Genomic DNA, 13357 nt, shown 5'->3' on the forward strand with positions numbered 1-13357 from the left:
TTCTACTTTTTATTAAAAAAAAAGAGGATTCTGTTTTTCCATTTTTTAAAAGATTTTATTTATTTATTCATGAGAGATAGAGAGTAAGAGGCAGAGACACAGGCAGAGGGAGAAGCAGGCCCCAAGCAGGGAGCCCAGTGTGTGACTCGATCCCGGAACTCGGGGATCATGCCCGGAGCCAAAGACAGACATTCAACCACTGAGCCACCCAGGCATCCCTGTTTTTCCATTTTTAAGGTTCTTTTCAAGGAGGAGAAAGAGAAAACAAGAGAGTTGTGAACAACATGGGTCCTCTTATACCTGGATTTCTTTTAATAAATATAGTACCTTAAATATATATTTCTCTTCCTTATGATTTTATTTTTTTATTTTTTTTTAATAAATTTTCATTTATTTATGATAGTCACACACAGAGAGAGAGAGAGAGAGAGGCAGAGACACAGGCAGAGGGAGAAGCAGGCTCCATGCACCGGGAGCCCGACGTGGGATTCGATCCCGGGTCTCCAGGATCATGCCCCGGGCCAAAGGCAGGCGCCAAACCGCTGCGCCACCCGGGGATCCCTACTCTTCCTTATGATTTTAATAGCATTTTCTTTTCTCTAGCTTACCTTATCACAAGAATACAATATAAAATACATATAAGATATAATTTATGTTAATTATGTTATCAGTAGCCTATTAGTAGTTAAGATCTTGGGGAATCAAAAGTTATGCATGGATTTTGAACTGCATGGGGTTGGCATTCCTAACCCCCGTGTGTTCAACAGTCCACAGTTCACCTATGTGGGGCTGACACAACCCCACACAGGTGAACACATGGGAAACCAGAGATCTGCTGCACCACACCACTCGTTTATAGTGAAATCTGTTAATACAATCATAGGCTCTTTCTCTGGGACCCACCAGATGCTCAATCAACATATTCCTTATTACTCTCCCGTGAGTTGAAAAACTCAATGGAACCTAAAATGTAAAAGTATCTATAAATTCAAATGTGATTCAACAAATCATATGATCCTAATTCACTAATATAGTATCATTTGCTTTCTTCAGTTATCATTTACTGAGCACTGGATATGTCGCAAGTAAGATGTTATAATTTGAGCCTCCTAGCCCCACACCTGATCCAACATTATGGTTCCTTGTTACTGATAAGGAAATAGATCCAATGAATTTTAAAACACTTTCCAGAGACCCTGAACCAGTAAGTGGCCTCTTTTACCTGTCAGACAAGGACGCCTACATTCTTAACTTCAGCACATAACTATTTATAAGTTTTCTAAATCAGGATAAACTCTTCATGAGATTCACTTTTAATAGGGGCTTGGTCTTCCGAGAGAAGGCAGTGCCAAAGTGTAGCCAACCACTGACCATTGTCAATAATGGCCACCTCTCTCTGTTCTCTTACACCCTCTGATACAGATGCAATTGTCATCATATAATACATTCTAAAGCACACTTACCTGCTATCTCCAAATTTTCTGTTCTCCCCAGGACCCAAATTACCTGAAGTGGACTTCCCATTAGATTACTTGACAGCTATGTGACCATGGCCAAGTTATTGATCCTCTCTGTATCTTCTTTCATCTTTGGTGATATAAGTGTAAAAACAGAACCCTTCCTGGAATGGAGATAATGTCAACAGCTACAAAATTCCCTAATATGCAAAACTGGTCTCCTCTCAGATGAAACCATGGTGATGAAGGTAATTCCCTGGAAGCAAAAGGGGTTCGAGGTGAAACAGAGGTTCTTAGGGGGCCAGTTTAGATTGCTCCTCAATCTTCTATGGATCAGGGATTTTAAAAACGTGTTCAGCTAATTGGGGAAAAGTACAAGAAACATCAAACTTTTTTCCCAAGCTTATTTACTTTTTTTTTAGTAATGTCTATCCCCAGTGTGGGGCTCCAACCCATGACCCCCAGATCAAGAGTCACGTTTCTCCAGTTGAGCTGGTAAGGTGCCCCCACCAGTTTTCTAAAAAATAGAAGTAATATGGAGGAATCTACCTTACCAGATCTTTAATGTGTTAAAAAAATTATACATAAGAAACAAAATGATGATGAAGATAGCACTCTTTGAGTACAGATTATCTCAATCACAGGAGTATAGGGAGCCAGGGACCTGAGGTGTTAACACCTGGGAGAGAGCTGCCTGACAGAAATAGGGGGGACCAGGTGTCCTGGGTAAAGTCCTATAAAGCACTGAGGGGACATACACAGGACCCCCATAGTGGTTCAGCCACCCTTCCTGTCATGAAAGAAGGTGGATGTGGATGGGGACAGCGAACAGGAAAACAGGACCTTCCATTAAAATGTAAGCATCCTCCCAGAGGATATTTCTTTGGCTGAGACAGACGTACTTCAGACTGACAGCCCCAGTAGAGGGCAGGACCCTTTTCTTTCACAAGCTCAGTGATTCTGTCAAGTTTCATCTCCAGCTGAACATCTTCGAGGAGGTCAAAGCACTCCAGTGTCCTCTTCTGTCACAATCCAGCAGCCCCTAACACCGCCATGGCATGCCTCCTTTGTGGCTCTAGCTTCCAGCTTCATATGCTGGACAATGACTCAAGAGGTGGGGACCAACTCTCCAGGGGTCTAGATCTATTAAAGTTCAGGCTGCATTACATTTTATCCTCCATGTAAGACCAGGACCAGGGAGAGGCAAGTGAAGCATAAACAAACCCGGTAATCAAGACAAGACAAACAACATTTTAATGGAATATTTTTAAAATTTTAAATTAACACCAGAGAATCCACAATGAACAAATGACAAAAATGTTTTAAAAGACAAGATGGGTGTTAGGAGTTTTCTCTGTGCCTCGGGCTCAGAGGTGGCTAGGTCATGGTGCCGTCCTCAAGCAAGGCCCCTTTCGCCTGCTACAAACGTCCCAGCCTCTGGGGGTAGATCAAGTGCAGCAGTACTCCAGGCTTGAGAGCCCCAGGGCTATTTACTGAGCATACAGGTGTGCCAGGCAGCACGTTTGGGAGGAGCCTATAAGGTGGGTATTTCATTGTGGTGTACAATTTTGTGCTTCCATTATACCACAAATTGTTTATCCATTCAACCGCTGGAAGTTTTAACGGTTTGCAGTGCATATATTATCAGTATTAATGCCATGAATATTCTTATGACACTTTAGAGTAAACACATGTATGCATATCTCCTGAGTCTACAGCAAGGAGAGGAAAAGCCAAGTGATGTCATAGTCACAGGTTTGGTTTTCAAAGCTGTCAGCTTTCACAACTGTGTGAACTACCTCCTCGCCCAATGTCCAGCTTTCTGGGTTGGTGAGGTCTGTGTTTCCCAATTGTTATGATTTGCAATCTCCCAGAGATGTTTCAGTGCTGCTGTCTCATCCCAGGCTCACTGAGGACAATATCCCAGCCTGTGAGAAGGCTTGCGATGCCCTGGAGCTTCTTGGTTCTCCTGAGCCCTCTCCCATGTTGTGTGACAGAAAGATCTGAGTGCCTGCATTGATTCTCTTATGGGGTGGGAGAGCTAGTGTGCTCTCTCAGCTATCTATCCCTCCTTCCCCTGCCTGAAAGTCCTGAGTGCTTCTAAAGGGTTCCCCTTAAATGTTGCCCTGTCCATCTTTCTGCCTCCAGAGAGGATGCACCTTGCACTTAAAGGAGGACCTAGCAACTCAACAAGATTTTTTAAGGCTTTCTCTTTCCAGGGTTCCATGACCCATGGCAAAGAGCTGACTGTATACTCCTCCGAGGCAGGGGTGGTGGGATTCTGACATGTGGTGCTGGTTCACAAGCAAGCTGCTTGTCTCGCTTCTCCTCTTCCATGCCAGTCTCTCCTCTTCCTCCCTTTCATAAAGGATGAGCAGCAATTCTCATTTCTTATATAGAGTGCTCCCTATTTTCTACTGCTGTTCATCTGGGCTCGGGTTCTCAGGGTCTGTTTTTTTAAGATATTTATTTATTTTTTTTTATGAAAGAAATAGTGAGAAAGAACATGAGGGAGTGAGAAGAGGGAGAAGCAGACTCTCTGCTGAGCAGGGAGCCCAATGCCAGGACTCAATCCCAGCACCCTAGGATCATGACCTGAGCCAAAGGCAGACACTTCACCAATGAGCCACCCAGGTGCCCAGATTCTCAGCTTTCTAAGATGTTGTAGCTTATCCAGTTTAGCCAGAAGCAGAAAAATACAAGTCCTACTCTATTTTCAACTCTAAATATTTCCTTGAAATTTATTTTGCCTTTTCTAAAGAGACAACCACATCTTCAAACAATGGAACTTTTTTTTCTGCCCTCACGCCAATTCCTTACTTTCAGTTTTCACACGTTGGCTATAACTGTCATACACTGCTCAATAAAAGTGATGAGCGGAGAGGGGCAAGATGGTGGAAAAGTAGGGTCCTCAACTTATCTGGCTTACCTAGAAAACTTTCAAGTCATCCTGAACACCTACGAATTCCACCTGAGATTTAAAGAGAGAAAAGCCGGAATGCTACAGAGAGAAAGATTTTCATTCTAGCAAGGTAGGAAGGCAGGAAAAAAAAAAAAAAAAAAAGAATCAAGTGCGGGAGGGGCACCACAAGAGCCAGGGCCAAAAGCCTCCGGGACAGGAAAGCCCAGCCCCGGAGAAGTGGGAACTTTAAAAATCCACACCAGATTCTTCCAAGATGGAAAAGTGCTTAGGAGAGAAATCGGGCAGAATTGCAGGAGGGCTTTAAAAAAAGGGGGGGATCCCTGGGTGGTGCAGCGGTTTGGTGCCTGCCTTTGGCCCAGGGTGCGATCCTGGAGAGCTGGGATCCAATCCCACATCGGGCTCCCGGTGCATGGAGCCTGCTTCTCCCTCTGCCTGTGTCTCTGCCTCTCTCTCTCTCTCTCTCTCTGTGTGACTATCATAAATTAAAAAAAAAAAAATTAAAAAAAGGGGGGGGTGGAATCCCTGGGTGGCTCAGCAGTTTGGTGCCTGCCTTTGGCCCAGGGCTGTGATCCTGGGGTCCCGGGATTGAGCTCCACATCAGACTCCCTGCATGGAGCCTGGTTCTCCCTCTGCCTGTGTCTCTGCCTCTTTCAGTCTGTCTATCATGAATAAAATAAAATGGAATCTTAAAAAAAAAAAAAAAAAAAGAATTGCAGGAGGGACAATGAAGCCTCCAGTTTCCCAGAGTCACTAATAGAGGAAGTGCGCCAAGGGGGAAAGCACAACACAAACTGTGGACCGATTTCAGTAAAGGGCTGGAGTGGGAACCTGGCAGGGCATCTGGGAGAAGCCAATTGGTTTGGTGGGTGGCTCCGGATGGAGGTGTCTGTGCCCTGCTCCCTTCAGGAGCCTCGGCCCCCGGTGCACAGTTCCACCAACACAGGGCCCTGGATCCCAGGGCACCGAGGGGACAGAGCTCACCATCCTATACTCCCCCAGGACAGGTGGAGGCGGGGAGGGCACAGGACAGTGAGGACTCCCCTGCTGCCAGGGCGCCCCCGCGCTGCCCCGGGAGCATCCAGGCCAGTGCGGAGTGGGAGACTGTGGTAGTTACTGTGGGGAGCTGACTCCAGAGCTGGAGACCTGGCCGCCCCCAGTGTTGTTCCTCCTTATTTCATCATGTGCCTGGAAGGGACAGGGCCACCAGGGAACAGAGGCCTCACCGGATAAACAGCTCCCACTGAGCCCTGCACCTGGTGGGGGTGGGGAATATCCCCCAGGTACATACACCTGAGTCAGCACAGCAGGCCCCTCCCCCAGAAGACAAGGTGGAAGGACAGGGGAAGAGCAAGTCCTTGACCAAGCAGCGCTGGAAAGCGCCAGGGGAAGTCGAGGGATTTATAGTATATAGAACTAGAAGGTATCCCCCCCTTTTTAAATTTTTTTTCCTTTTTCTATTACAACTCGTTTTTATATCAGACTAAAAATTTCCAATATTTTTCTCTTTTCCCACCTTAACTACAATATTTTACCACCTCTTTGTTTTTAAATTTTTTCCTTTTTGACTTTTATATTTCTACAATTACATCTCTTAGATGTATTTTTCACTTCTGCATTCCCTTCAATGTATTCAATTTAATTTTGGGAGATAAATGAGTTATGGTTTGTGTTTTGTATTTTTTCTGCCTCATTTTGTTCTACAATGGTGAAAGTTCATATTTTCTAAAACATGACCAGCACGCACCCAGAACCAAGTGGAATACCATGCTGATTCATTCTGTGAGATTATATTCTCTCTTCATTGCCGTTCTATCCCCTTCTTTTATCTGGTTCATGTTTTGGTGGTCAATGTTGGGGCTTTATATAAGTATTGCTGGTTTATATAAATTTGGGATTGAGCATCTTCTAACATACAGAACTTAATAGACTCAGAACCAACTGAATCACTCTCTAGCACCCCTCAGCTGGACTACATTCTCCCTCCACTACAACTTTTCACCATCACGATCCTATTTTTTTCTTTTTCCTCTTTACCTTTTTTATCCTTTTTCTCTTTTCTCTTCTTCTTTCTTCTTTCTTCTTTCTTCTCCTTCTCCTTCTTTGGTTTTAGGCCTTTTATTTTTTACTACTTTGTTTTAAAATTTCTTTTTCACTTGTTGCTCTTTTGGTTTATTTTTTGTTCTTTCATTTTTGGTCTCTGACCTCTTTGGAATCATCTAGGGTGTATTTTACTTAAGTCGTGGTTGATATTCTTGACTCAGCCCTCTCATAGAAATACTCTGAACTGGAAAAAAATGACAAGAAGGAAGAATTCACCACAAAAGAAAGAACCGGAAACAGTACCCTCTGCCACAGAGTGACAGAATTTGGATTTCAATACGATGTCAGGAATCCAATTCAGAAGCACAATTTAAAGCTACCTGTCTCTCTGTAAAAAAGCATAAAGGAATCTGGAGACTTTGTTACTGAAGAACTGAGATCTAATCAGGCAAAAATTGAAAATCAATTAAATGAGATGCAATCCAAACTGGATGTTCTAACTGCTAGGGTTAATGAACTGGAAGAAAGAGTGAGTAACATAGAAGATAACTTGATGGTAAGGAGGAAGCTAAGGAAAAAAGAGGAACATACTAAGAGACCATGAGGAAATGCTTAATAACTGATAGCCTGAGAAGGAAGAATCTACGTATAATTGGAGTTCCACAAAACTCTGAGATGGACAGATGGCCACAAAGTATATTTGACGAAACCATAGCTGAGAACTTCCCTAGTTTGGGGAGAGAAACAGGCAATTAGATCCAGGAGATAGAGAGGTGCTCCCCACACCACCAAACAATAAAAACCGTTCAGCACCTCAACATTTAATAGTGAAACTTGCAAATTACAAAGATAAAGAGAAAATCCTTAAAGCAGCAAGAGACAAGAGATCCCTAACTTACATGGGGAGAAATATCAGATTAAGAGCAGACCTCTCCACAGGGATCTGGCAGGCCACAAAGGGCTGGCAGGATATATTCAGGGTCCTAAATGAGAATAACATGCAGCCAAGAATACTTTATCCAGCAAGGCTGCCATTCAGAATGGAAGACAAAGAGTTTCCAAGATAGGTAGGAACAGAAAGAATATGTGACCACCAAAACAACTCTGCAAGAAATATTAAGGGGGACCCTGAAAAACAAAGAGGGAGCCCAGAGAAGCAATCCACAAAAAACAGAGACTGAATAAGTATTACGATGACACAAAATTCATATCTTTTAATACATACTCTGAACAAGAACGAGTTAAATGATCCCATCAAGAGATGCAGAGTTTTGGACTGGATGAAAAAGCAAGACCCACCTATTTGCTGTCTACAAAAGATTCATTTTAGACCTAAGGACACCTACAGGCTGAAAATAAAAGGGTGGAGAACCATTTACCATTCAAAGGGTCCTCAAAAAAAAGCTGGAGTAGCATTCCTCATATCAGATAAAGTTTATCCAAAAGACTGTAGTAAGAGATGAAGAGGGACACTATATCATATTTAAAGGGTCTATCCAAAAAGAGGACCTAAATATCATGAATATTTATGCCCCTATTGTGGGAGCTGCCAACTATATCAATTAATAACCAAAGTAAAGACATACTTAAATAAGAATACTCTAATAACAGAACATAAAGACTCCTAACTCTGGGAAACGAACTAGGGTTGGTGGAAGGGGAGGAGGGCGGGGGGTGAGGGTGAATGGGTGACGGGCACTGAGGGGGGCACTTGACGGGATGAGCACTGGGTGTTATTCTGTATGTTGGTAAATTGAACACCAATAAAAAATAAATTTATTTTAAAAAAAAGAATAATAATAGGAGACTTCAACACAGAACTTTCTGCAAATGACAGATATTCTAAGCACAACATCATCAAAGAAACAAGGCCCTTAAGTGATACATTGGACCAGTTGGATTTCACAGATATATACAGAACTAGCCATCCCTGGGTGGCTCAGCGGTTTAGCGCCTGCCTTTGGCCCAAGGCGCAATCTTGAAGTCCTGGGATCGAGTCCCGTGTCAGGCTCCCTGCATGAAGCCTGTTTCTCCCTCTGCCTGTGTCTCTGCCTCTCGCTCTCTCTATGTCTATCGTGAATAAATAAATAAAATCTTAAAAAAAAAAAAAAAAGAACTAGCATCTGAACACAACTGAATACATATTCTTCTCAAGTGCACATGGAACTTTCTCCAAAATAGACCACATACTGGGTCACAAATCAGGTGTCAACTGATACCAAAATAGTGGGATTGTCCCCTGGATATTTTCACACCTCAATGCTTTGAAACTTGAACTCAATCACAAGAAGAAATTTGGAAGACTCAAAGACATGGAGGTTAAAGAGCATCCTGCTAGAAGATGAATGGGTCTCCATCGAAAGATGAAAGATAAAGAAGATGTGGTATATGTATAAAATGGAATATTAGCCATTAGAAATGACAAATACACAATATTTGCTTCTACGTGGAGGGACCTGGAGGGTATTATGCTGAGTGAAATAAGTCAATCGGAGAAGGACAAACATTATATGGTCTCATTCATTTGGGGAATATAAAAAATAGTGAAAGGGAATAAAGGGGAAAGGAGAAAAAGTGAGTGGGAAATATCAGAGAGGGAGACAGAACATGAGAGACTCCTAACTCTGGGAAAAGAACAAGGGGTGGTAGAAAGGGAGGTGGGCGGGGGTGGGGGTGACTGGGTGACGGGCACTGAGGGTGGCACTTGATGGGATGAGCACTGGGTGTTATTCTAGATCTTGGCAAATTGGACACCAATAAAAAATAAAAAATAAAAAACAATTCCATGTCAGAAAGCCAATTCAGAAGCACAGTTATAAAGCTACTGGTGGCTCTGGAAAAAAGCATAGTGGACGAAAGAGACTTCATGACTGCAGAATTTAGATCTAACCAGGACGAAATTAAAAATCAATCAAATGAGATGCAATCCAAATTCAACGTCCTAATGACAAGGGTTAATGAGGTAGAAGAATGAGTGAGTGACATAGAAGACAGTTGATGGCAAGGTAGGAAGCTGAGGAAAAAGAGAAAAACAATTAAAATATCATGAGGAGGGGATCCCTGGGTGGCGTAGCGGTTTGGTGCCTGCCTTTGGCCTAGGGCGCGATCCTGGAGACCTGGGATCGAGTCCCACTCGGGCTCCCGGTGCATGGAGCCTGCTTCTCTCTCTGCCTGTGTCTCTGCCTCTCTCTCTCTCTCTATCATAAAAAAATATATATATCATGAGGAAGGTTAAGGGAAATAAATGACAGCCTCAGAAGGAAAAATCTAAGTTTAATTGGGGTTCCAGAGGGCGCTGAGAGGGACAGAGGACCAGAACGAATATTTGAACAAATCATAGCTGAGAACTTCTGTAACGTGGGGAGGGAAACAGGCATTCAGATCCAGCAGATAGAGAGATCCCCCCTAAATCAATAAAAACTGTTCAACACCCCACATTTAATAGTGAAACTTGCAAATTCCAAAGATAAAGAGAAGATCCTTAAAGCAGCAAGAGACAAGAACCCCCTAACATTTATGGGGAGAAGTATTAGGTTAATAGCAGACCTCTCCACAAAGACCTGGCAGGCCAGAAAGGGCTGGCAGGATATATTCAGGGTCCTAAATGAGAATAACATACAGCCAAGAATACTCTATCCAACAAGGCTCTCATTCAGAATAGGAGAGATAAAGAGCTTCCAAGATAGGCAGAAACTATAAGAATATGTGACCACCAAACCAGCTCTGCAAGAAATATTTAGAGGGACTGTAATAGAAAGAGGACACCCCAAGAAACTATCTACAAAAACAGGGACTGAATAGGTATTATGATGACACTAAATTCATATCTTTCAATAGTAACTCTGAACATGAATGGGCTTAATGATCCCATCAAAAGGTACAGGGTTTCAGACTGGATAAAAAAGCAAGACCCATCGATTTGCTGTCTACAAGAGACTCATTTTAGACCTAAGGACACCTACAGCCTGAAAATAAAGGTTGGAGAACCATTTACCATTCAAATGGTCCTCAAAAGAAAGCTGGGGTAGCAATCCTATCAGATAAATTAAACTTTTCCCAAAGACTGTAGTAAGAGATGAGAGGGACACTATATCATACTTTTATTTTTAAAGATTTTATTTATTTATTCATGAGAGACACAGAGAAAGAGATATAGGCAGAAGGAGGCTCCATACAGGGAGCCCGATGCAGGACGTGATCCTCAGACTCCAGGGTTATGTGCTAGGCTGAAGGCAGGCACTAAAACAGTAAGCCACCCAAGGATCCCCTATATCATACTTAAAGGATCTATCCAGGGATCCCTGGGTGGCGCAGCAGTTTGGTGTCTGCCTTTGGCCCAGGGCGCGATCCTGGAGACCCGGGATTGAATCCCACATCTGGCTCCTGGTGCATGGAGCCTGCTTCTCCCTCTGCCTGTGTCTCTGCCTCTCTCTCTCTCTCTCTCTCTCTCTATCTATCTCTCTGTGTGTGTGACTGTCATAAAAAAAAAAAAAAAAAAGGATCTATCCAACAAGAGGACCTAACAATCATGAATCTTTATGCCCCTAATGTGGGAGCTGCCACATATATCAATCAATTAATAACCAAAGTAAAGACATACTTAGATAAGAATACACTGGGTATCCCTGGATGGCTCAGCAGTTTGGCACCTGCCTTTGGCCCAGGGCGGATCCTGGAGTCCCGCGATCGAGTCCAGCGTCGGGCTCCCGACATGGAGCCTGCTTATCCCTCTGCCTGTGTTTCTGCCTCTCTCTCTCATGAATAAATAAATAAATCTTTAAAAAATATATCCTTCTTTAAAAAAAAAAAGAATACACATATACTGGGAGACATCAACACAGCACTTTCTGAAAATAACAGATATTCTGAGCACAACATCTCTAAAGAAACAAGAGCTTTAAATGATACACTGGACCAGATGGATTTTACAGATATTTACAGAACTTTACATCCAAACGCAACTGAATACACATTCTTCTTAAGTGCACATGGAACTTTCTGCAGAATAGAACATATACTGGGTCACAAATCAGGTCTTAACTGATACCAAAAGATTGGGATTGTCCCCTGCATATTTTCAGACCATAATGCTTTGAAACTTGAACTCAACCATAAGAAGAAATTTGGAAGGATTTCAAACACGTGGAGGTTATAGAGCATCCTGCTAAAAGATGAAAGAGTCAACCAGGAAATTAGAGAAGAATGAGAGATTCATGGAAACTAATAAGAATGAAGATACAACCTTTCAAAATATTTGGGATACAGCAAAAGCAGTCCTGAGAGGGAAATACATCACAATGCAAGCATCCATCCAAAAACTGGAAAAAACTCAAATACAAAAGCTAACCTTGCACCTAAAGGAACTGGAGAAAGAACAGCAAATAAAACATACACACAGCAGAAGAGAGTTAATAAAGACTTGAGTAGAACTCAATGAAATAGAGACCAGAAGGACTGTAGAACAGATCAACAAGTGTTGGTTCTTTGAAAGAACTAATAAGATAGATAAACCATTAGTCAGCCTAATTAAAAACAAAAGAGAAAAGACTCAAATTAATAAAATGAGAATTAAAAAGGAGAGATCACCACCAATAAGGAAAATACTAAGGAAATACAAACTATTTTTAAAACGTATTATGAGCAGCTATACTCCAATAATTTAGGCACTCTAGAAGAAATTGATGCATTTCTGGAAAACCCCAAATTACCAAAGCTGGAACAAGAAGAAATAGAAAACCTGAACAGGTCAATAACCAGTGAGGAAATTTAATCAGTCATCAAAAACCTCCCAAGACACAAAAGTCCAGGGCCAGATGGCTTCCTAGAGGAATTCTACCAAACATTTAGGAAGAAACAACACCTATTCTAATAAAGCTGTTCCAAAGGACAGATCAGGATGGAATACTTGCAAAATCATTTTATGAGGCCAGCATCACCTTGATTCCAAAACCAGACAAAGACCCCACCAAAAAGGAGAATTATAGACCAATATCCCTGATGAACATAGATGCAAAAATTCTCACCAAAATAAAAGCCGATAGGATCCAAGAGTACCTAAGAAGATTATTCACTATGACCAAGTGGGATTTATCCCCAGGATGCAATGTTGGTTCAATACTCGTAAAACAATCAACAATCAACATGATAGATCACATCAACAAGAGAAAAAACAAGAACCCTATTATCCTCTCAATAGATGCAGTGAAAGAATTTGACAAATTACAGCATCCATTCCTGATCAAAACTCTTCTGAGTGTAGGGTTAGACGGAACATTCCTCAGCAATCAGAAAAGACCCCAAATAGGAGAATATTGAAAATAAACAACAACAACAACAACAAAAATGCTGGGGGCATCACAATGCCGGATTTCAAGTTGTACTACATAGCTGTGATCTTTAAGATAGTGTGATACTGGCACAAACACAAATAGATCAATGGAACAGAATAGAGAACCCAGAAATGGGCCCTAGACTCTGGTCAATTAATATTTGACAAAGCAGGAAAGACTATCTTCAATAAATGGTGCTGGGAAAATTGGACAGCCACATACAGAAGAATGAAACTAGACCATTCTCTTACACCACATACAAAGGTAAACTCAAAATGGGATGAAAGATCTAAATGTGAGACAAGAATCCATCAAAATCCTAGGGGAGAGCACAGGTAACACCCTTTTTGAATGTGGACACGGTAACTTCCTGCAAGATATATCTATGAAGACAAGGGAAGCAAAAGCAAAAATGAATTATTGGGACTTAATCAAGACAAAAAGCTTCTGCACAAGAAAGAAATAGTCAACAAAACTAAAAGACAACCTACAGAATGGGAGAAGACATTTGTAAATGACATCAGATAAAGGGTTAGTATCCAAGATCTATAAAGAACTTATTAAACTCAACAGCAAAGAAACAATCCAATCAAGAAATGGGCAAAAGA

Source organism: Canis aureus, chromosome 27 (genome assembly GCF_053574225.1).
Source record: "Canis aureus isolate CA01 chromosome 27, VMU_Caureus_v.1.0, whole genome shotgun sequence".
NCBI lineage: Eukaryota > Metazoa > Chordata > Mammalia > Carnivora > Canidae > Canis > Canis aureus.